The 23,046-nt window shown below is 53.9% G+C and overlaps 1 protein-coding gene across 3 annotated transcripts in view; it reads right to left on the reverse strand.

Annotated features, from left to right (window-relative positions):
* LOC147110874 (uncharacterized) overlaps window positions 1-23,046 on the reverse strand; it is a 116,917-nt gene that overhangs the window by 10,426 nt on the left and 83,445 nt on the right. For all 3 annotated transcript variants that reach the window (XM_086001241.1, XM_086001240.1, XM_086001239.1), the window contains exon 3: window positions 1,322-1,410. The gene's annotated coding sequence lies outside the window, so the exon portion shown is untranslated. The remainder of the gene's footprint in view (window positions 1-1,321; window positions 1,411-23,046) is intronic.

Raw genomic sequence — 23,046 nt, forward strand, 5'->3', positions numbered from 1 at the left:
AGGTGGAGTGCTGGGGTCAGGGGTGTGGCAGGGGAGGGGTTGTGTCGGGGTGGGGAGCGGGTGTGGCGGGAAAGGTTGTGGTGGGGAGAGGGCGGGGAGGGGGTATGGCGAGGAGTGGGTGTGGCAGGGAGGGGAAGGGCGGGGTGGGGAGAGGGCGGGGAGCGGGCATGGCGGGATGGGGAGTGGGCGTGGCGGGGAGCATGCGTGGCGGGGAGCGGGCATGGCGGGATGGGGAGGGGGCGTAGCACGGTGGGGAGTGGGTGTGGCGACGTGGGTTTGTGGTGGGGGATGGCGGGGTAGGGGGTGCGGCGGATATCTAGTGGAGGAGGCGTGGTGGGGAGGGGGCGTGATGGGAGAGAGATGGGGTGGGGGTGTGGCAGAGGAGGGGGTGTGGGTGTGGTGGGGAGGGGCTGTGGCGGGGTGGGGGTGTGGTGGAGGTCTGGTGGAGGAGGCGTGGTGGGGAGGGGGCGTGATGGGAGAGAGATGGGGTGGGGGCATGGCGGAGGAGGTGGACAGGCCAACATTTTTCAGTCTCGGGTCATACGGGACAGCACTTCTTGTAATTGTTTCCAAGGTTTACGGCACCTGAGTCCCAGGCTCCAGACTGTGGGAACCCCCAGTGTTCGGTGAAGGCCATTCCTTCAGTTCCTTAATACCTTCAGCACTCACTGCGATTTCCAGACTCCACCTTCTGGTTAAACCTTGGAATAGACAAACTCTAATTCAGGATAGAGGGCCAGGGCACCCTTCACTCCCAGTGCTTGCCATCAGTGAGGAGATTAAGCGGCACTAGTCTGCTGGCGAGCATCGACAGCAAATCCCACATTGTTAATGTGTCTGAACAGGAGTAGGAAATTCACCCAATGCCCTTGTTAATATCTCTTCCCACAACCCAGAAAAATAAAATAGCCAAGCTGGACATTCATTTCATCACTGTTATTGGGATCTTGCTGTGCACAAATTGGTTGCTACATTCATCCACAGAGCATCTGAAGCTTTGCTGTGAGTGAAGTGTTCTGGGATGTATCTGGAGCTGTGATAAGGCGGGATATAAATTAGAGTTAAAAACAGAAAATGCTGGAAATACTCAGTAGGTCAGGCAGCATCTGTGGGGAGAGAAACAGAGTTAACGTTTCAGGTTAATGATCCAGTTCTGATGAATGGTCATTGACCTGAAACGTTAACTCTGTTTCTCTCTCCACAGATGCTGCCTGACCTGCTGAGTATTTCCAGCATTTTCTGTTTTTATTTAAGATTTCCAGCATCCGCAGTATTTTGCTTTTATATAAATTAGAGTTCTTTCTAAGTGATCTGCAGTTACCTGGGTGACACTGAGCTCCTCCAGTATTAACTCCTCAGTTTCCCAATTCTCTTTGGCAATCGTAATGACTTTCAGCACCTTCCCCTCATCTGTTGGGAAGGAAGAAAAGGGGTAAATTCTCTTTTTGTTTTTATCATCTAGTTTTTGACATCTGTAATCCACGCTCGCCCCTCCCTATCTCTAACCTCCTCCAGTCCCACAACCCCCCCGAGATCTCTCCGTTCCTCCAACTCTGCCCTCTTGCGCATCTCCGATTTTAATCGCTCCACCATTGGCGGCCATGCCTTCAGCTGCCTGGGCCCAAAGCTCTGGAATTCGCTCTCTGAATCTCTCCGCCTCTCCACCGCTCTCTCTTCCTTTAAGATGCTCCTTAAAACCTACCTCTTTGATCGAGCTTTTGGTCATCTGCCCTAATATCTCGTTATGTGCCTCGGTGTCAAATTTTGTCTGGTATCGCTGCTGTGAGGCGCTTTGGGATGTTTCACTAAATTAATGGCGCTATATAAATGCAAGTTGTTGTTTTACATGTAAGGCATGATATTGCTAAGCCCCAGCAAGATTCCGTCAGGGAAGGCACATCCTGTACAACTTGTTGTCCATTGATATTTGGGAACCAGGATATTTTAAAAAGGCCGATTTTCCTCCGACCCCCACTATCTAGGTGCTAACCATGGGCCGTGGACTCCAAAAGTTGCCCCTGTCCAGCCCCAGAATTGCCCCCATTTCCTGCCCAGGGCCTGCCCTGTGACAGGGCCGAACACTGGTGGTAGGGGCAGGGATCTCGGGGTGGCTGCAGGTCTGTCGGGCCTACTTGATCTAGGCCTTCTGGTTGCCAATGGAGATCAGTAGCCAGAAAGTCCCAAGTGGAAACCAGAATTCAGTGGGGGTGGTGGGGTGGGGTGGTGGGGTGGGGTGGGGGTGGGGGGAAGGGGTGGTGTGGAGACCTTAATCAATTAGAGATGCCTCACCCGCAGTTCTTCGTCCTGCTCCTGTGGACCCTCAGTGCCGGCTTTTCCTGGGTGCCCCGCCACTTGAAACTTCCAGCAAATGTAATGGACAGAAAAAGTGGCGGGAAACTTGGATAGACCACTTCCCACCCCTCCCCATTTCCATGGTTCCTTCTGGCTTGTGCTGTTTGCAGGGACAGGCCAGGCTCTATCTTCCCCACCCACCCACCCACACAGGAAACCCCGGGAATCCCGGCATAGCATTAAAGGAGCAGAGATCTGATGATCCGGGTCTCCATCCCTTTCTCCTGACTTTATGCGCAAGTGGAACATTCAGTTGCTGGGCACAAGGGCCAGAAAAATCGTTCCCTGTTATGGAATGGGGGAATAATATAATTTCCATTTGTTTTTGCTCCAATTATTCTTCCCCAACTGTGGATAAATCTACTACATAGGATTACATCGGATATATGGCACAGAAACAGGCCATATGGCCTAACCAGTCCATGCCGGTGTTTATGCTCCACATGAGCCTCCTCCTGTCTTTCCTCATCTAAATCTATCAGCATAACCCTATATTCCCTTCTCCTCATATGCTTGTCCAACCTCCCCTTAAATGCATCCATACTATTCGCTTCAACCACTCCCTGTGGTAGCGAGTTCCACATTCTCACTACTCTTTGGGTAAAGAAGTTTCTTCTAAATTCCCTATTTGGTTTCTTGGTGACTATCTTATATTGATGACCTCTAGTTATGCTCTTCCCCACAAGTGGAAACATTCTCTCTGTATCCACACTATCAAAACCTTTCATAATTTTAAAGACCTCCATTAGGTTAACCCTCGGCCTTCTTTTTTTCAAGAGAAAAGAGACCCAGCCTGTTCATCCTTTCCTGATATGTATACCCTGTGGCGACATGCCACCATTGGACATAATCCGCTCACGGCGGCACGGACAGTTTACGCAGGCGCACTGCTGGCAGCAGCCGCCCCCAGCCGTGGGCCCTTTCCTCCGGCAGCTTGTTTCCCGTAGGGACAGGCTGCCGGGAGCACTTCCTGTCTGGGGAGTATTTAAGTGGTTGCGCGGGCTTTTTAAGCACTTGTTTTGCCATGATGTAAATTAAAGCAGTTGTGTTCCATCAACTCTGGTCTCGACTCCCACGTTTGCCGCGGTATCTCAACACTGGTGACCCCGACGCTCAGGACGAATCCTAAGCTAGCATGGCGGATACAAACGCAGTCACGGTTAAACTACTGGACTTTTGGGAGAACCTGGCCGAGGCCTGGTTCGTTCAAGCCGAGTCCAGATTCCGGCTGAGAAGCATTACAGTCGACGCCACGAAGTACGACTACCTCGTCGCCTCTCTCACCTGCGCCACAGTCCCTAAGGTTTGGGCAGCGCTGCAGGATCCACCAGAGGAAGGCAAGTACGAACATCTGAAGGCCGTGCTCCTTAAAAAATTTCAGGCGTCCTCCTACCAGCGCAACTGCCAACCCCTCGACCTTCCAGGCCTTGGTGACGCTTCACCATCAGACCTGCTTTCCCACATGCTGTCACTCTCTGACGACAAAAAACCCGGTGCCCTCTTTCGCACGCTTTTCATTTGGCAGCTCCCCGCCAGCATCCGCCCGTTCATTGTGGAGTCTGGCTCCATGGACCTGAACGAGATAGCCGAAAAGGCCGACCGGCTGCTCTCCGCGCAGACCGCCCATGACGTCACGCCTGACCTCACGGCAATGACCACGCGGTCCCCCCGGCTCACTAGGCCCGACCGCCCTTCCACTCCGGGTCACTGCTACTACCACACCCGTTTTGGCACTAGGGCCCAACGCTGCACACCACCGTGCACTTTCAAACCCCTCCCCGCACCGGCCCCCACGATGGCCGCGGTCATCGACGACAGCACCAACTGCCGATTCCTCTGCGACACAGGAGCCCAGCACAGCATTACCCCCGCCTCCGCCCTCGAAATCCAACGCGGTGCACGGGGTTTTACGCTGGCTGCAGCCAATGGCTCTGACATCCGCACATACGGCACCCGCATGGTCACGCTTGACCTCGCAGACCGCCGCTACCGCTGGGAGTTCCTCACAGCCAAGGTCCTCTGCCGACTCATCGGCGCCGACTTCCTACGTGCCCACAGCCTCCTTGTCGACATTCCGAGGCACCGCCTCGTCGACATCAACGCTATGGCCCCCATCCCTGGCGCAGTCACCCCGGCCCGTTTGGCCGGCCTGACGACCTACTGCCTCGCCAGAGCCACGGACGACTACTCGGCACTACTAGCCGAGTTTCCCGCCCTCACTAACCCGACCTTTTCGGCCAAAGCCGCCAAACACGGTGTGGAGCATTATATCCCCACCACCGGCCCCCCGGTCGCTGCCCACACCCGCAGACTCGACCCGGCCAAGCTGGAAATTGCGCGGGCCGAGTTCACCACCATGGAGCAACTCGGCATCATCCGCCGCTCCAGCAGCCCTTGGGCCTCGCCCCTCCACATCGCCCCCAAGCCCGGCGGAGGCTGGCGCCCCTGCGCAGACTACCGCCGCCTCAACGATGCCACCACCCCCGACCGATACCCGGTGCCGCACATCCAGGACTTCTCGGCCCGATTGGCCGGACGAACCGTCTTCTCCAAGGTCGACCTGGTGCGCGGTTACCACCAAGTCCCCGTACACCCCGCGGACATCCCCAAAACGGCCGTCATCACCCCATTCAGCCTGTTCGAGTTCCTGAGGATGCCCTTCGGCCTCAAGAATGCAGCCCAGGCTTTCCAGCGCCTTATGGTCTCAGTCCTCCGGGGCCTGAACTTCCTATTCGTCTATCTAGACGACATTCTCATGGCCAGCTCCTCCAAACAGGAACACCTCGAACACCTTCGCATCCTGTTCGGGCGCTGAGCCCAACACGGGCTTATCCTCAGCCCGGCAAAGTGCCAATTCAGCCTAGCCGAGATCGATTTTCTCGGCCACCACATCACTCCTGTTGGGGCCGTCCCCCTGCCCAACAAGGTGCAGGCCGCCCAGCAATTCCCCCGCCCTAAAACCATCAAGGGCCTCCAGGAGTTCCTCGGGATGGTGAACTTTTACAACAGGTTCATCCCCAGAGCTGCAGCCCTCATGAAGCCCCTATACGATTCCCTCCGAGGTAAATCCGGCAAGATGGCCGTAGCCTGGACCGCTGACACGTCAGCCGCCTTCGACGTCACCAAAAACGCGCTCGCCGACGCCACCCTGCTCGCGCACCCGAGGGCTGATGCCCGGGTTGCGCTCACCACCGACGCCTCCGACCATGCGGTCGGAGCCGTGTTCGAGCAGTGGGTCAATGGCGCGTGGCAGCCACTTGCCTTCTACAGCCGCCAACTGCGCCCCCCGGAGGTCAAATACTCTACTTTCGACCGCGAGCTCCTCGCGCTCCACCTGTCGGTCCGCCATTTCAGGTTCCTCCTGGAGGGCCGCCCCTTTACCGCATACGTGGACCACAAGCTGCTCACATACGCGATGGCCAAGAACACCGACCCCTGGTCCGCTAGGCAGCAACGCACGCTCGCGGCCGTGTCCGAGTTTACCACGGACATCCAGCACGTCTCCGGTAGAGACAACGTTGTCGCCGACTGCCTTTCCCGTCCTGCCATCTGCGCAAATCACCTAGCGGTCGACTACGCGCAACTAGCAGCGGCCCAGCTCACGGACCCAGACCTCCTCTCGGCGGCTACCAGCCTGCCAGGGCTACACCTAGCCAAGGTCGTGCACGGGCCCGAAGCCACGGCAGTCACTTGCGACGTCTCACTCGGCCAACCCAGGCCGGTCGTCCGTGCAACCTGGCGCCGCCGCATCTTCAACGCGCTCCACAGGCTCTCCCATCCGGGTTCCCGCGCATCCATTAAACTCCTCTCCCAGCGCTTCGTCTGGCGCGGCCTCAGCAAAGATGTTCGGACTTGGGCCAACTCCTGCCTCGCTTGCCAATGGGCTAAGGTGCAGCTGCACACAAAAGCACCCCTGGGAGACTTCGAGGTACCCAGCCGCCGCTTCGACCACGTACACGTCGACATCGTCGGTCCTCTGCCACCATCGCAAGGCCAAACTTATCTTCTCACGATGGTCGACCGCTACACACGCTGGCCTGAGGCAGTGCCACTGTCCTCCACCACCACAGCCGACATCGCCAGGGCGTTCGTTAACACCTGGGTCGCGAGGTTCGGCGTACCGGCCGACAGAACCTCCGGCAGAGGCGCCCAGTTCACCTCCGAACTCTGGACGGCCACAGCACGCAACCTCGGGGTGACGCTCCACCGAACCATGGCGTACCACCCGCAGGCCAATGGGCTGTGTGAACGCTTCCACAGGTCACTCAAGGCCTCACTCTCCCCCTCACTCTGACCCTCACTCTCCCTCACTCTCCCCCTCACTCTGACCCTCACTCTCTCCCTCACTCTCTCCCTCACTCTCCCCCTCACTCTCTCCCTCACTCTCTCCCTCACTCTCCCCCTCACTCTCTCCCTCACTCTGCCCCTCACTCTCCCCCTCACTCTCTCCCTCACTCTCCCCCTCACTCTCTCCCTCACTCTGCCCCTCACTCTCTCCCTCACTCTGCCCCTCACTCTCCCCCTCCCTCTCTCCCTCACTCTCCCCCTCCCTCTCTCCCTCACTCTCTCCCTCACTCTCCCCCTCACTCTCCCCCTCACTCTCTCCCTCACTCTGCCCCTCACTCTCTCCCCCACTCTCCCCCTCACTCTCTCCCTCACTCTGCCCCTCACTCTCTCCCTCACTCTCCCCCTCACTCTCCCCCTCACTATCTCCCTCACTCTGCCCCTCACTCTCCCCCTCACTCTGCCCCTCACTCTGCCCCTCACTCTATCCCTCACTCTGCCCCTCACTCTGCCTCTCACACTCTCCCTCACTCTCTCCCTCACTCTGCCCCTCACACTCTCCCTCACTCTCTCCCTCACTCTCTCCCGCACTCTCCCCCTCACTCTCTCCATCACTCTCTCCATCACTCTCTCCCTCACTCTGCCCCTCACTCTGCCCCTCACTCTGCCCCTCACTCTGCCCCTCACTCTGCCCCTCACTCTGCCCTCACTCTCTCCCTCACTCTGTCCCTCCCTCTCCCCCTCACTCTCTCCCTCACTCTGCCCCTCACTCTGCCCCTCACTCTCTCCCTCACTCTGCCCCTCACTCTGCACCTCATCCTGTCCCTCCCTCTCCCCCTCACTCTCTCCCTCACTCTCTCCCTCACTCTCTCACTCCCTCTCCCCCTCACTCTCTCCCTCACTCTCTCCCTCAATCTCTCCCTCACTCTCTCCCTCAATCTGCCCCTCACTCTCTCCCTCACTCTCCCCCTCACTCTCTCCCTCACTCTCCCCCTCACTCTCTCCATCACTCTCTCTCTCACTCTGCCCCTCACTCTGCCCCTCACTCTCTCCCTCACTCTGCCCCTCACTCTGCCCTCACTCTCTCCCTCACTCTGTCCCTCCCTCTCCCCCTCACTCTCTCCCTCACTCTGCCCCTCACTCTGCCCCACTCTGCCCCTCACTCTCTCCCTCACTCTGCCCCTCACTCTGCCCCTCACTCTCCCCCTCATCCTGTCCCTCACTCTCCCCCTCACTCTCTCCCTCACTCTCTCCCTCCCTCTCCCCCTCACTCTCTCCCTCAATCTCTCCCTCACTCTCTCCCTCAATCTGCCCCTCACTCTCTCCCTCACTCTGCCCCTCACTCTGCCCCTCACTCTGCCCCTCACTCTGCCCCTCACTCTCTCCCTCACTCTGCCCCTCACTCTCTCCCTCACTCTGCTCCTCACTCTCTCCCTCACTCTGCCCCTCACTCTCTCCCTCACTCTCTCCCTCACTCTCTCCCTCACTCTGCCCCTCACTCTCTCCCTCACTCTGCTCCTCACTCTCTCCCTCTCTCTCCCTCACTCTGCCCCTCACTCTGCCCCTCACTCTCCCCCTCACTCTGCTCCTCACTCTCTCCCTCACTCACTCTCTCACTCTGCCCCTCACTCTCTCCCTCACTCTCCCCCTCACTCTCCCCCTCACTCTCCCCTTCACTCCCTCCCTCACTCTGCCCCTCACTCTCTGCCCCACTCACTCTGCCTCTCTCTGCCCCTCACTCTCCCCCTCACTCTGCCCCTCACTCTCTCCCTCACTCTCCCCCTCACTCTCTCCCTCACTCTGACCCTCACTCTCTCCCTCACTCTCTCCCTCACTCTGCCATACACTCTGCCCCTCACTCTCTCCCTCACTCCCTCACTCTCTCCCTCACTCTGAACCTCACTCTGCCCCGCACTCCCCCTCACTCTCTCCCTCACTCTCTCCCTCACTCTCCCCCTCACTCTGCCCCTCACTCTCTCCCTCACTCTCCCCCTCACTCTCCCCCTCACTCTCCCCTCACTCCCCCCTCACTCTGTCCCTCACCCTCTCCCTCACTCTCCCCCTCACTCTCTCCCTCACTCTCCCCCTCACTCTCCCCCTCACTCTGCCCCTCACTCTCCCCCTCACTCTCTCCCTCACTCTGCCCCTCACTCCCTCCCTCACTCTGCCCCTCAATCTGCCCCTCACTCTGCCCCTCACTCTCCCCCTCACTCTCTCCCTCACTCTGCCCCTCACTCTCTCCCTCACTCTCTCCCTCACTCTGCCCCTCACTCTCTCCCTCACTCTGCCCCTCACTCTCTCCCTCACTCTGCCCCTCACTCTCTCTCTCACTCTGCCCCTCACTCTCTCCCTCACTCTGCCCCTCACTCTCTCCCTCACTCCCTCACTCCCCCCCTGACTCTCCCCCTCAATCTGCCCCTCACTCTGCCCCTCACTGTCTCCATCACTCTCCCCCTCAATCTCTCCCTCACTCTCTCCCTCACTCTCTCCCTCACTCTCCCCCTCACTCTCTCCCTCACTCTGCCCCTCACTCTCTCCCTCACTCTCTCCCTCACTCTGCCCCTCACTCTCTCCCTCACTCTGCCCCTCACTCTCTCCCTCACTCTGCCCCTCACTCTCTCTCTCACTCTGCCCCTCACTCTGCCCCTCACTCTCTCCCTCACTCTGCCCCTCACTCTCTCCCTCACTCCCTCCCTGACTCTCCCCCTCAATCTGCCCCTCACTCTGCCCCTCACTCTGCCCCTCACTGTCTCCATCACTCTCCCCCTCAATCTCTCCCTCACTCTCTCCCTCACTCTCCCCCTCACTCTGCCCCTCACTCTGCCCCTCACTCTCTCCCTCACTCTGACCCTCACTCTCTCCCTCACTCTCCCCCTCACTCTGCCCCTCACTCTCCCTCACTCTCCCCCTCACTCTGCCCCTCACTCTCTCCCTCACTCTCTCCCTCACTCTGCCCCTCACACTCTCCCTCACTCTCTCCCTCACTCTCCCCCTCACTCTCTCCCTCACTCTCCCCCTCACTCTCTCCCTCACTCTGCCCCTCACTCTCTCCCTCACTCTCCCCCTCACTCTGCCCCTCACTCTGCCCCTCACTCTCTCCCTCACTCTCTCCCTCACTCTGACCCTCACTCTGACCCTCACTCTCTCCCTCACTCTCTCCCTCACTCTCCCCCTCACTCTCTCCCTCACTCTGACCCTCACTCTCTCTCACTCTGCCCTCACTCCCCCTCACTCTCTCCCTCACTCTGTCTCTCACTCTGCCCCTCACTCTCCCCCTCACGCTCTCCCTCACGCTCTCCCTCACTCCCTCACTCTCCCCCTCACTCTCCCCCTCACTCTGCCCCTCACTCTGCCCCTCACTCCCTCACTCTCTCCCTCACTCTCCCCCTCACTCTCTCACTCACTCTCCCCCTCACTCTCTCCCTCTCCCCCTCACTCTGCCCCTCACTCTGCCCCTCACACTCTCCCTCGCTCTGCCCCCTTGCTCTGCCCCTCGCTCTGCCCCTCGCTCTCCCCCTCGCACTGCCCCTCGCTCTCCCCCTCGCTCTCCCCCTCGCTCTCCCCCTCGCTCTGCCCCTCGCTCTGCCCCTCGCTCTGCCCCTCACTCTCCCCCTCACTCTCCCCCTCACTCTGCCCCTCACTCTGCCCCTCACTCTGCCCCTCACTCTCTCCCTCACTCTCCCCCACTCTCTCCCTCACTCTAACCCTCACTCCCCCTCACTCTCTCCTTCACTCTCCCCCTCACTCTCTCCCTCACTCTGCCCCTCACTCTCCCCCTCACTCTGCCCCTCACTCTGCCCCTCACTCCCTCACTCTGCCCCTCACTCTCTCCCTCACTCTCCCCCTCACTCTAACCCTCACTCCCCCTCACTCTCTCCTTCACTCTCCCCCTCACTCTCTCCCTCACTCTGCCCCTCACTCTCTCCCTCACTCTGCCCCTCACTCTCTCCCTCACTCTGCCCCTCACTCTGACCCTCACTCTCTCCCTCACTCTGACCCTCACTCTCTCCCTCACTCTCTCCCTCACTCTCCCCCTCACTCTCTCCCTCACTCTCTCCCTCACTCTCCCCCTCACTCTCTCCCTCACTCTCTCCCTCACTCTGCCCCTCACTCTCTCCCTCACTCTGACCCTCACTCTCCCCCTCACTCTCTCCCTCACTCTCCCCCTCACTCTCCCTCACTCTCCCCCTCACTCTGCCCCTCACTCTCTCCCTCACTCTGCCCCTCACTCTGCCCCTCACTCTGCCCCTCACTCTCTCCCTCACTCTGCCCCTCACTCCCTCCCTTACTCCCCCTCACTCTGCCCCTCACTCTCCCCCTCACTCTGCCCCTCACTCTCCCCCTCACTCTCTCCCTCACTCTCCCCCTCACTCCCTCACTCTGCCCCTCACTCTCTCCCTCACTCTGCCCCTCACTCTGCCCCTCACTCTGCCCCTCACTCTCTCCCTCACTCTGCCCCTCACTCTCTCCCTCACTCTGCCCCTCACTCTGCCCCTCACTCTCCCCCTCACTCTGCCCCTCACTCTCTCCCTCACTCTGCCCCTCACTCTCTCCCTCACTCTGCCCCTCACTCTCTCCCTCACTCTCTCCCTCACTCTCTCCCTCACTCTGCCCCTCACTCTGCCCCTCACTCTGTCCCTCACTCTCTCCCTCACTCTGACCCTCACTCAGCCCCTCACCCTCCACCATTCAATAAGATCATGGCTGATCATCCAAATTCAGTACCCTGTCCCTGCCTTCTCCCTATATCCTTTGATCCCTTTAGCCTTAAGAAATATATCCAGCTCCTTCTTGAATATATTTAATGAATTGGCCTCCACTGCCTTCTGTGGTAGAGAATTCCACAGGTTCACCACTCTCTGGGTGAAGTAATTCCTCCTCATCTCTGTCCTAAATGGCTTACCCCTTATCCTTAGACTGTGACCCCTGGTTCTGGACTCCCCCGCCATCGGGAACAGCCTTCCAGCATCTAGTCTGTCTAGTCCTGTTAGAATTTTATAAGTTTCGATGAGATCCCCTCTCATTCTTCTAAACTCCAGCGAGTATAAGCCCAATCGACCCAATCTCTCCTCATACGTCATTCCTGCCATCCCAGGTATCAGCCTGGTGAATCTTCGCTGAACTCCTTCCATGGCAAGAACATCCTTCCTCAGATGAGGCGACCAAAACTGCACACAATACTCAAGATGTGGCCTCACCAAGGCCCTGTACAACTGCAGCAAGACATCCTTGTTCCTGTACTCAAACCCTCTCGCTACAAAGGCCAACATACCATTTGCCTTCTTAACCGCCTGCTGCACATGCATGCTTACTCTCAGCGACTGGTGCACAAGGACACCCAGGTCTCGATGCACTTCCCCTTCTCCCAATCTATTGCCATTTAGATAATAATCTGCCTTCCTGTTTTTGACACTAAAGTGGATAACTTTGCATTTATCCATGTTATATTGCATCTGCCATGCTTCTGCCCAATCACCCAACCTGTCCAAATCAAACTGGAGTTTCTCTGCATCCTCCTCACAGCACACACGCCCACCCAGCTTTGTGTCGTTTGCAAACTTGGAGATATTGGCCTAGAAATTGAGTTTGCGCTGCGCCGGGGCTTAACGCCGGAAATTTTGCGCCGGTGCTAAGTCGCGCTGTGCGCGCCAAAAATTCACTAGTTCTGCGCCCAAACGGCTGCCGGTGCTACTGAAGGCTGTTTGCGCCTGAAAACTGGCGCTACGCGCTGAATTGCGGCGCTATTCCGGCGCTGCGGCGCCCGCTGCGGTGCGGCAGGTTCGGGAAGTGCAGGCCTCCTCCTTCCCTTAAGGAGGAGCTGCCTGCACCCGGCCGCGGCCCGCGAAAATCATTGTAAAAATGAGCCCGGCACCTCGGACAAGTGCCGGGCTTGCATCTGTCCCGGGGGGGGGGGGGGAGAAGTCCGGGGAGGGAGCTGCGGCCAGGCGGCCGGCGGGAAAGCGGCTGGCCGCCGCGGGGCCTTTAATGCGCCGGCGCAAAGTCCAGTAAGGCACCTCTGCCAGAACGTTGCTTGCGGCTGCCACGGGCGAGGCGGCCGCAAGTCAATTTCGGAGTTCGGGCGGGTTACCATGGCAACCGGGACGCTGCGCACACCGATGACGTCATCGGTGCCGGTGCAGCGCTAACGGCCTAACGCCGATTTAGGGACCCACTCAATTTCCAAACTGGCCATAACTCCGGCGCTAGGCCCTCTAGCGCCTCAAAAGCGGCGCTAAGCCTACCGAATTTCTAGGCCATTACATCTAGTTCCCTTGTCCAGATCATTAATATATATTGTGAATAGCTGGGGTCCAAGGACCGATCCCTGCGGTACCCCACTAGTCACTGCCTGCCACTCGGAAAAAGAGACGTTTATTCTAACTCTTTGCTTCCTGTCTGCCAACCAGTTCTCTATCCAATTCAATACCTTGCCCCCAATCCCATGTGCCTTAATTTTACACGCTAATCTCTTATGCGGGACCTTATCGAAAGCCTTCTGAAAGTCCAAATACACCACATCCACTGGTTCTCCCTTATCTATTTTACCAGTTACATCCTCATAAAATTCCAGTAGATTAGTCAAGTACGATTTACCTTTTGTAAAGCCATGTTGACTTTGTCCGATCCGGTCACTTTTTTCCAAGTGCTCTGCTGTTACATCCTTCATAATGGACTCTAGCATTTTCCCCACTACCGATGTCAGGCTTACCGGTCTGTAATTCCCCGTTTTCTCTCTACCACCCTTTTTGAATAGTGGGGTAACATTAGCTACCCTCCAATCCATGGGTACTGTTCCAGAGTCTATCGGAATTTTGGAAGATGACCAGCAATGCATCTACTATTTCTAGGGCCACTTCCTTAAGTACCCTAGGATGTAGATTATCAGGCTCTGGGGATTTATCGGCCCTCAATCCCATCAATTTCCCTAACACCATTTCCCTACAAATACTGATTTCTATCAGTTCCTACCTTTCATTAGACCCTATGTTCCCCGGCATCTCTGGGAGGTTATTTGTGTCCTCCTTTGTGAAGACAGAACCAAAGTATGTATTTAATTGGTTGGCCATTTCTTTGTTCCCCGTTATAAATTCCCCTAATTCTGACTGCACGGGACCTACGCTTGACTTCACCAATCTTTTTCTCTTCACATATCTATAAAAGCTTTTACAGTCAGTTTTTATGTTCCCTGCAAGCTTACTCTCATACTCTTTTTTCCCCCTCTTAATTAATCCCTTTATCCTTTGTTCGATCCTAAACTGCTCCCAATCCTCAGGTTTACTGCTTTTTCTGGCCAATTTATATGTCCTCTCCTTGGATCTTATGCTATCCCTAATTTCCCTTGTTAGCCACGGTTGAGTCACCTGAGATGAGTGTAATAAGGTCTGTACCTTATTACACTCACCTTTGAGTAATGAGGGCTGTAATGAGGTCTGTGTAATAAGGTCTGTGTAATGAGGTCTGTCTGTAATGAGGCCTGTGTCATGAGGCCTGTGTCATGAGGTCTGACATGAATCAGTCATTCATGAAAGAAAGACTTATGAAATAATACTGAGCGGCCTAAGGGTGGCACTGTCCAGGGAGAGTATAAATACTCGGGTATGGGCCCAGCTTGGACAGGACATTCTTAACAGGAAATAGTGAAGGACACAACTAGACCTCCATGTTGTAAAACAGTTGATTAAAGCTTTGTTTAACGCTTAGACCAAGTGCCTAGTAGTTTTCTTTCATCAAGGTCTGTGTCATGAGGCCTGTGTAATGAGGCCTGTCTGTAATGAGGCCTGTGTCATGAGGTCTGTGTCATGAGGCCTGTGTAATGAGGCCTGTGTAATGGGGTCTGTAATGAGGTCGGTGTCATGAGGCCTGTGTCATGAGGTCTGTGTAATGAGGCCTGTGTAATGAAGCCTGGGTAATGATGCATGTGTCATGAGGCCTGTCTGTAATGAGGCCTGGGTAATGATGCCTGTGTAATGAGGCCTGTCTGTAGTGAGGCCTGTCTGTAATGAGGTCTGCCTGTAATGCGGCCTGTGTAATGAGGCCTGTGTAATGATGCCTGTGTGACAAGGTATATGTAATGAGGCCTGTGTAATGAGGTCGGTGTAATGAATTGTGTCTGTAATGAGGCCGGTGTAATGAGGCCTGTGTAATGAGGTCTGTCTGTCATGAGGCCTGTGTCATGAGGCCTGTCTTTCCCCTCTTTTGTTTAAACCAATAAAAATACATTGAACAAATACACTACCAACCAGTCCAATAAACCCCGAAACAAAACTTAACCACTTAAATTAAAGTCTGGTTGTTTAAACCAACTACGCACTCCAGTCCCCGCGGCGCCCACCGGTCTCGAAAGAGCTTGAGCTCGCCGGCGGACACCGCGTGCTCCATCTCCAGGGCCACCCGGCCGCGAACATGGCCGCGGAAGAGAGGGAGGCAATCCGGCCGGTGTAATGAGGCCTGTGTAATGAGGCCTGTCTGTGATGAGGCCTGTCTGAGATGAGGCCTGTCTGTGATGAGGCCTGTCTGTGATGAGGCCTGTCTGTGATGAGGCCTGTCTGAGATGAGGCCTGTCTGAGATGAGGCCTGTCTGTGATGAGGCCTGTACAATGAGGTCTGTCTGTCATGAGGCCTGTGTCGTGAGGCCTGTCTGTAATGAGGCCTCTCTGTAATGAGGCCTGTCTTTAATTGGGCCTGTCTGTAATGAGGCCTGGGTAATGAAGCCTGCCTGTAATGAGGTCTGCCTGTAATGAGGTCTAAGTAATGAGGCCTGTGTAATGAGGACTGTGTAATGCGGACTGTCTGTAATAAGGCCTGTGTAATGAGATCTGTCTGTAATGAGGACTGTCTGTAGTGAGGTCTGTCTGTAATGAGGCCTGTGTAATGAGGCCTATCTGTCATGAGGCCTGTGTCATGAGGCCCGCCTGTCATGAAGTCTGTGTAATGAGGTCTGTGTAATGATGCCTGTCTGTAATGAGTCCTGCGTAATGAGGCCTGTGTAATGAGGTTGGTGTAATGAATTGTGTCTGTAATGAGGCCTGTGTAATGAGGCCTGTCTGTATTGAGGCCTGTGTAATGAGGCCTGTCTGAAATGAGGTCTTTGTAATGAGGCCTGTGTCATGAGGCCAGTGTAATGAGGCCTGTCTGTAATGAGGTGTGTCTGATGAGGCCTGTGTAATGAGGCCTGTCTGTAATGAGGTCTGTCTGTAATGAGGCCTGATTAATGAGGCCTGTGTAATGAGGCCTGTCTGTAATGAGGTCTGTCTGTAATGAGGCCTGTGTAATGAGATCTGTCTATAATGAGGTCCCTCTGTAATGAGGTCTGTCTGTAATGAGGTCTGCCTGTAATGAGGCCTGTGTAATGTGGACTGTGCAATGAGGCCTGTGCAACAAGGCCTGTCTGTAATGAGGCCTGTGTACTGAGGTCTGTGTACTGAGCCCTGCCTGTAATGAGGCCTGCCTGTAGTGAGGCCTGTCTGTAAAGTGGTCTGTGTATTGAGGTCTGTCTGTAAAGAGGTCTGTCCTAAATGAGGTGTGTCTGTAATGAGGCCTGTGTAATGAGTCCTGCCTGTAATGAGTCCTGTGTAATGAGGCCTTTGTAATGAGGCCTGTGTAATGAGGCATGTCTGTAATGAGGTCTATCTTTAATGAGGTGTGTCTGTAATGAGGCCTGAGTAATGAGGCCTGTGTAATGAGGCCTGTCTGTAATGTGGCCTGTGTAGTGAGGCCTGTCTGTAGTGAGGTCTGTGTAATGAGGTCTGTGGAATGAGTCCTGCCTGTAATGAGGCCAATGTAATGGGGCCAGTGCAATGAGGCCTGTGTAATGAGATCAGTCTGTAATGAGATCTGTCTGTAATGAGGTCTCTCTGTAATGAGGTCTGCCTGTAATGAGGCCTGTCTGTAATGAGGTCTGTGTAATGAGGTCTGTCTGTAAAGAGGTCTGTCTTTAATGAGGTGTCTGTGTAATAAGTCCTGCCTGCAATGAGTCCTGCGTAATGAGGTCTGTCTGCAATGAGGTCTGCCTGTAATGAGGCCTGTGTAATGAGGTCTGTCTGTAATGCGGCATGTGTAATGAGGCTTGTGTAATGAGGTCTGTCTGCAATGAGGTCTGTCTGCAATGAGGTCTGTGGAATGAGTCCTGCCTGTAAGGAGGCCAATGTAATGAGGCCTGTCTGTAATGAGGCCTGTCTGGAGGTGTGCCTGTAATGAGTCCTGCCTGTAATGAGGCCAGCTTTCCTCTTTGTTTAAACCAATAAAAATACATTAAACAAATACACTAACACCCAGTCCAATAAACCCCGAAACAAAACTTAACCCCTTAAATTAAAGTTTGGTTGTTTAAACCAACTACGCACTCCAGTCCCCGCGGCGCCCACCGGTCTCGAAAGAGCTCGAGCTCGCCGGCGGACACCGCGTGCTCCATCTCCAGGGCCACCCGGCCGCGAACATGGCCGCGGAAGAGAGGGAGGCAATCCGGCCGGTGTAATGAGGCCTGTCTGTAATGAGGTCTGTCTGTAATGAGGCCTGTGTACTGAGTCCTGCCTATAATGAGGCCTGTCTGTAATGAGGCCTGTGTACTGAGGTCTGTGTACTGAGTCCTGCCTATAATGAGGCCTGCCTGTAATGAGGCCTGTGTACTGAGGTCTGTGTAATGAGGTCTGTCTGTAAAGAAGTCTGTCTGTAAAGAGGTCTGTCTTTAATGAGCTGTGTCAGCAATGAGGTGTGTCTGTAATGAGGCCTGCCTGTAATGAGTCCTGCCTGTAATGAGTCCTGCGTAATGAGGTCTGTCTGTAATGAGGTCTGTCTATAATGAGGGCTGTGTAATGAGGCCTGTCTGTAATGAGGTGTGTCTGTAATGAGGTGTGTCTGAAATTAGGCCTGTGTAATGAGGTCTGTCTGTCATGAGGCCTGTGTCATGAAGTCTGTGTAATGAGGTCTGACATGAATCAGTCATTCATGAAAGAAAGACTTATGAAATAATACTGAGCGGCCTAAGGGTGGCACTGTCCAGGGAGAGTATAAATACTCGGGTACGGGCTCAGCTTGGGCAGGATATTCTTAACAGGAAATAGTGAAGGACACAACTAGACCTCCATGTTGTAAAACAGTTGATTAAAGCTTTGTCTAACACTTAGACCAAGTGCCTAGTAGTTTTCTTTCATCAAGGTCTGTGTCATGAGGCCAGTGTAATGAGGCCTGCCTGTAATGACGCCTGTCTGTAATGAGGCCTTTCTGTAATGAGGCCTGTCTGTAATGAGGTCCGTTTTAATGTGGCCTGTGTAAGGAATTCTGTCTGTAATGAAGCCTGTCTGTAATGAGGCCTGTCTGCAATGAGGTCTGTGGAATGAGGCCAGTGGAATGAGGCCTGTCTGACGAGGTCTATGTGATGAGGTCTGTGTGATGAGGTCTCTGTGACGAGGTCTGTGTGACGAGGCCTGTCTGTAATGAGGCCTGTCTGTAATGAGGTCTGTGTAATGAGTCCTTCCTGTAATGAGGCCAGTGTAATGAGGCCTGTCTCTAATGAGGACTGTCTGTAATAAGGTGTGTCTGATAAGGCCTGTGTAATGAGGCCTGTCTGTAATGAGGTCTGTGTACTGAGTCCTGCCTATAATGAGGCCTGCCTGTAATGAGGTCTGTGTACTGAGGTCTGTCTGTAAAGAAGTCTGTCCGTAAAGAGGTCTGTCTTTAATGAGGTGTGTCTGTAATGAGGTGTGTCTGTAATGAGGCCTGCCTGGAATGAGTCCTGCCTGTAATGAGGCCTGCGTAATGAGGCGTGTCTGTAATGAGGTCTGTCTGTCATGAAGTCTGTGTAATGAGGTCTGACATGAAACTGTCATTCATGAAAGAAAGACTTATGAAATAATACTGAGCGGCCTAAGCTTGGCACTGTCCAGGGAGAGTATAAATAGTCAGGCACGGGCTCAGCTTGGGCAGGACATTCTTAACAGGAAATAGTGAAGGACACAACTAGACCTCCATGTTGTAAAACAGTTGATTAAAGCTTTGTTTAACGCTTAGACCAAGTGCCTAGTAGTTTTCTTTCATCAAGGTCTGTGTCATGAGGCCTGTCTGTAATGAGGTCTGTGTAATGAGGCCTGTGTAATGAGGTGCGTTTTAATGTGGCCTGTGTAATGAGGTCTGTGTAAGGAATTTTGTCTGCAATGGGGCCTGTCTGCAATGAGGCCTGTGGAATGAGGCCAGAGGAATGAGGCCTGTCTGACGAGGTCTATGTGATGAGGTCTGTGTGACAAGGCGTGTCTGTAATGAGGCCTGTCTGTAATGAGGTCTGTGTAATGAGGCCTGTGTCATGAGGTCTGTCTGTAATGAGGCCTGTCTGTAATGAGGCCTGTATAATGAGAACTGTGTAATGAGTCCTGCCTGTAATGAGGCCTGTCTGTAATGAGGTGTGTCTGATAAAGCCTGTGTAATGAGGCCTGTCTGTAATGAGGTCTGTCTGTAATGAGACCTGTGTAATGAGGCCTGTGCAATGAGATCTGTCTGTAATGAGATCTGTCTCTAATGAGGTCTGTCTGTAATGAGGCCTGTGCAAAGAGGCCTGTGCAACGAGGCCTGTCTGTAATGAGGCCTGTGTACTGAGGCCTGCCTGTAATGAGGCATGTTTGATGAGGCCTGTCTGTAATGAGGTCTGTGTAATGAGGCCTGTGTAATGAGGTGCGTTTTAATGTGGCCTGTGTAATGAGGTCTGTGTAAGGAATTCTGTCTGTAATGAGGCCTGTCTGCAATGAAGCCTGTCTGTAATGAGGCCTCTGTAATGAGGCCTGTCTGCAATGGAGCCTGTCTGCAACGAGGCCTGTGGAATGAGGCCAGAGGAATGAGGCCTGTCTGACGAGGTCTGTGTGACGAGGCGTGTCTGTAATGAGGCGTGTCTGTAATGAGGCCTGTGTAATGAGGTCTGTCTGTAATGAGGCCTGTGTAATGAGATCTGTCTGTAATGAGATCTGTCTGTAATGAGGCCTGTGCAACGAGGCCTGTCTGTAATGAGGTCTGTGTACTGAGGTCTTTGTACTGAGGTCTGTCTGTAAAGAGGTCTGCTTTAATGAGGTGAGTCTGTAATGAGGTGTGTCTGTAATGAGGCCTGTGTAATGAGTCCTGCCTGTAATAAGTCCTGGCTGCAATGAGGCCTGCCTGTAATGAGGCCTGTGTGCTGAGGTCTGTCTGTAAAGAGGTCTGTCTTTAATGAGGTGTGTCTGTAATGAGGCCTGTGTAATGAGGTCTGTCTGTAATGAGGCCTGAGCAAAGAGGCCTGTGCAATGAGGCCTGTCTGTAATGAGGTCTGTGTAATGAGGTCTGTCTTTAATGAGGTGAGTCTGTAATGAGGCCTGTGTAATGAGTCCTGCCTGTAATGAGGTCTGTCTGTAATGAGGCCTGAGCAAAGAGGCCTGTGCAATGAGGCCTGTCTGTAATGAGGCCTGTGTGCTGAGGTCTGTGTAATGAGGTCTGTCTGTAAAGAGGTCTGTCTTTAATGAGGTGAGTCTGTAATGAGGCCTGTCTGTAATGAGGCCTGTGTAATGAGGGCTTTGTAATGAGGCCTGTGTAAAGAGGTCTGTCTGTAAAGAGGTCTGTCTGTAATGAGGCCTGTGTAATGAGGTCTGTGTACTGAGGCCTGTGTAATGAGGTCTGTCTGTAAAGAGGTCTGTCTTTAATGAGGTGAGTCTGTAATGAGGCCTGTCTGTAATGAGGGCTTTGTACTGAGGCCTGTGTAATGAGGTCTGTCTGTAAAGAGGTCTGTCTTTAATGAGGTGAGTCTGTAATGAGGCCTGTGTAATGAGGGCTTTGTAATGAGGCCTGTGTAAAGAGGTCTGTCTGTAAAGAGGTCTGTCTGTAAAGAGGCCTGTGTAATGAGGCGTGTCTGTAATGAGGCCTGTGTAATGAGGTCTGTCTGTAATGAGGCCTGTGTAATGAGGCCTGTTTGTAATGGGATCTGTCTGTCATGAGGTCGGTCTGTAATGAGGCCTGTCTGTAATGAGGCCTGTGTAACAAGTTCCGTTGTAATGTGTCCTGTGTAATGAGGAATGTGTAAGGAATTCTGTCTGTAATGAGGCCTGTCTGTAATGAGGCCTCTGTAATGAAGCCTGTCTGCAATGAGGCCTGTGGAATGAGGCTTGTGGAATGAGGCCTGTCTGACGAGATCTGTGTGACGAGGTCTGTGTGACGACGCGTGTCTGTAACGAGGCCTGTCTGTAACGAGGCCTGTGTAAGGAATTCTGTCTGTAATCAGGCCTGTGGAATGAGGCCTGTCTGTGATGAGGCCAGTGCGACGAGGCCTGTGGAATGAGGGCTGTCTGTAATGAGGTCTGTGTGACGAGGCCTGTCTGTGTGACGAGGCCTGTCTGTAACGAGGCCTGTCTGTAATGAGGGCTGTGTACTGAGTCCTGCCTGTACTGAGTCCTGTGTGACGAGGCCTGTGTGACGAGTCCTGCCTCTACTGAGTCCTGTGTAATGAGGCCTGTGTCATGATGCCTGTCTGTAATGAGGCCTGTGGAATGAGGTCGGTGTAATGAATTGTGTCTGTAATGAGGCATTTGTAATGAGGCCTGTGTAATGAGGTCTGTCTGTAACGAGGCTTGTCTGTAACGAAGCCTGTCTGTAATGAGGCCTGTCTGTAATGAGGCCTGTGTAATGATGCCTGTGGAATGAGGTTGGTGTAATGAATTGTGTCTGTAATGAGGTATTTGTAATGAGGCCTGTGTAATGAGGTCTGTCTGTCATGAGGCCTGTCGGTCATAAGGCCTGTCTGTCATGAGGCCTGTGTAATGAGGCCTGTCTGTAATGTGGCCTGTGTAATGAGGTCTGTGTACTGAGATCTGTGTAATGAGGTCTGTCTGTAAAGAGGTCTGTTTTTAATGAGGTGAGTCTGTAATGAGGTGTGTCTGTAATGAGGCCTGTGTAATGAGTCCTGCCTGTAATGAGTCCTGCGTAATAAGGCCTGCCTGTAATGAGGCCTGTCTGTAATGAGGTCTGTCTGTAAAGAGGTCTGTCTTTAATGAGGTGAGTCAGTAATGAGGTGTGTCTGTAATGAGGCCTGTGTAATGAGGTCTGTCTGTCATGAGGCCTGTCTGTCATGAGGCCTGTGTCATGAAGTCTATGTAATGAGGTCTGACATGAAACAGTCATGCATGAAAGAAAGACTATGAAATAATACTGAGCGGCCTAAGCTTGGTGCTGTCCAGGGAGAGTATAAATACTCGGGTACGGGCCCAGCTTGGGCAGGACATTCTTAACAGGAAATAGTGAAGGACACAACGAGACCTCCATGATGTAAAACAGTTGATTAACGCTTTGTTTAACGCATAGAACAAGTGCCTAGTCGTTTTCTTTCGTCAAGGCCTGTGTCATGAGGTCTGTGTCATGAGGCCTGTGTCATAAGGCCAGTGTATTGAGGCCTGGCTGTAATGAGGCCTGTGTCATGAGGTCTGTCTGTAATGGGGCCTGCCTGTAATGAGGCCTGTCTATAATGAGGCCTGTCTGTAATGAGGTCTGTGTAAGGAATTGTCTGCAATGAGGCCTGTCTGCAATGAGGCCTGACTGCAATGAGGCCTGTGGAATGATGCCTGTCTGACGAGATCTGTGTGATGAGATCTATGTGATGAGGTCTGTGTGACAAGGCGTGTCTGTAACGAGGCCTGTCTGTAACGAGGCCTGTGTAAGGAATTCTGTCTGTAATCAGGCCAGTGTGCGACGAGGCCAGCGTAAGGAATTCTGTCTGCAACGGGGCCTGTGGAATGAGGCCTGTGGAATGAGGCCTGTCTGTGTGATGAGGTCTGTGTGATGAGGTCTGTGTGACGAGGCCTGTCTGTAACGAGGCCTGTCTGTAATGAGGTGTGTCCATAATGAGGCCTGTGTGATGAGGCCTGTGTAATGAGGTGTGTCTGTAATGAGGCCTGTGTAATGAGGCCTGTGTAATGAGGTCTGTCTGTAATGCGGCCTGAGAATTGAGGCCTGTCTGTCATGAGGCCTGTGTAATGAGGTCTGTCTGTAATGCGGCCTGAGTAATGAGGCCTGTCTGTCATGAGGCCTGTGTAATGAGGTCTGTCTGTCATGCGGCCTGAGTAATGAGGCCTGTCTGTCATGAGGCCTGTGTCATGAAGTCTGTGTAATGAGGTCTGACATGAAACTGTCATTCATGAAAGAAAGACTTATGAAATAATACTGAGCGGCCTAAGCTTGGCGCTGTCCTGGGAGAGTATAAATAGTCGGGCACGGGCTCAGCTTGGGCAGGACATTCTTAACAGGAAATAGTGAAGGACACAACTAGACCTCCATGTTGTAAAACAGTTGATTAAAGCTTTGTTTAACGCTTAGACCAAGTGCCTAGTAGTTTTCTTTCATCAAGGTCTGTGTCATGAGACCTGTGTCATGAGGCCAGTTTAATGAGGCCTGCCTGTAATGCGGCCTTTCTGT

This window comes from Somniosus microcephalus, chromosome 11 (assembly GCF_052327205.1).
Source record: "Somniosus microcephalus isolate GS21.2 chromosome 11, FLI_Smic_1.0, whole genome shotgun sequence".
Classification (NCBI taxonomy): Eukaryota; Metazoa; Chordata; class Chondrichthyes; order Squaliformes; family Somniosidae; genus Somniosus; species Somniosus microcephalus.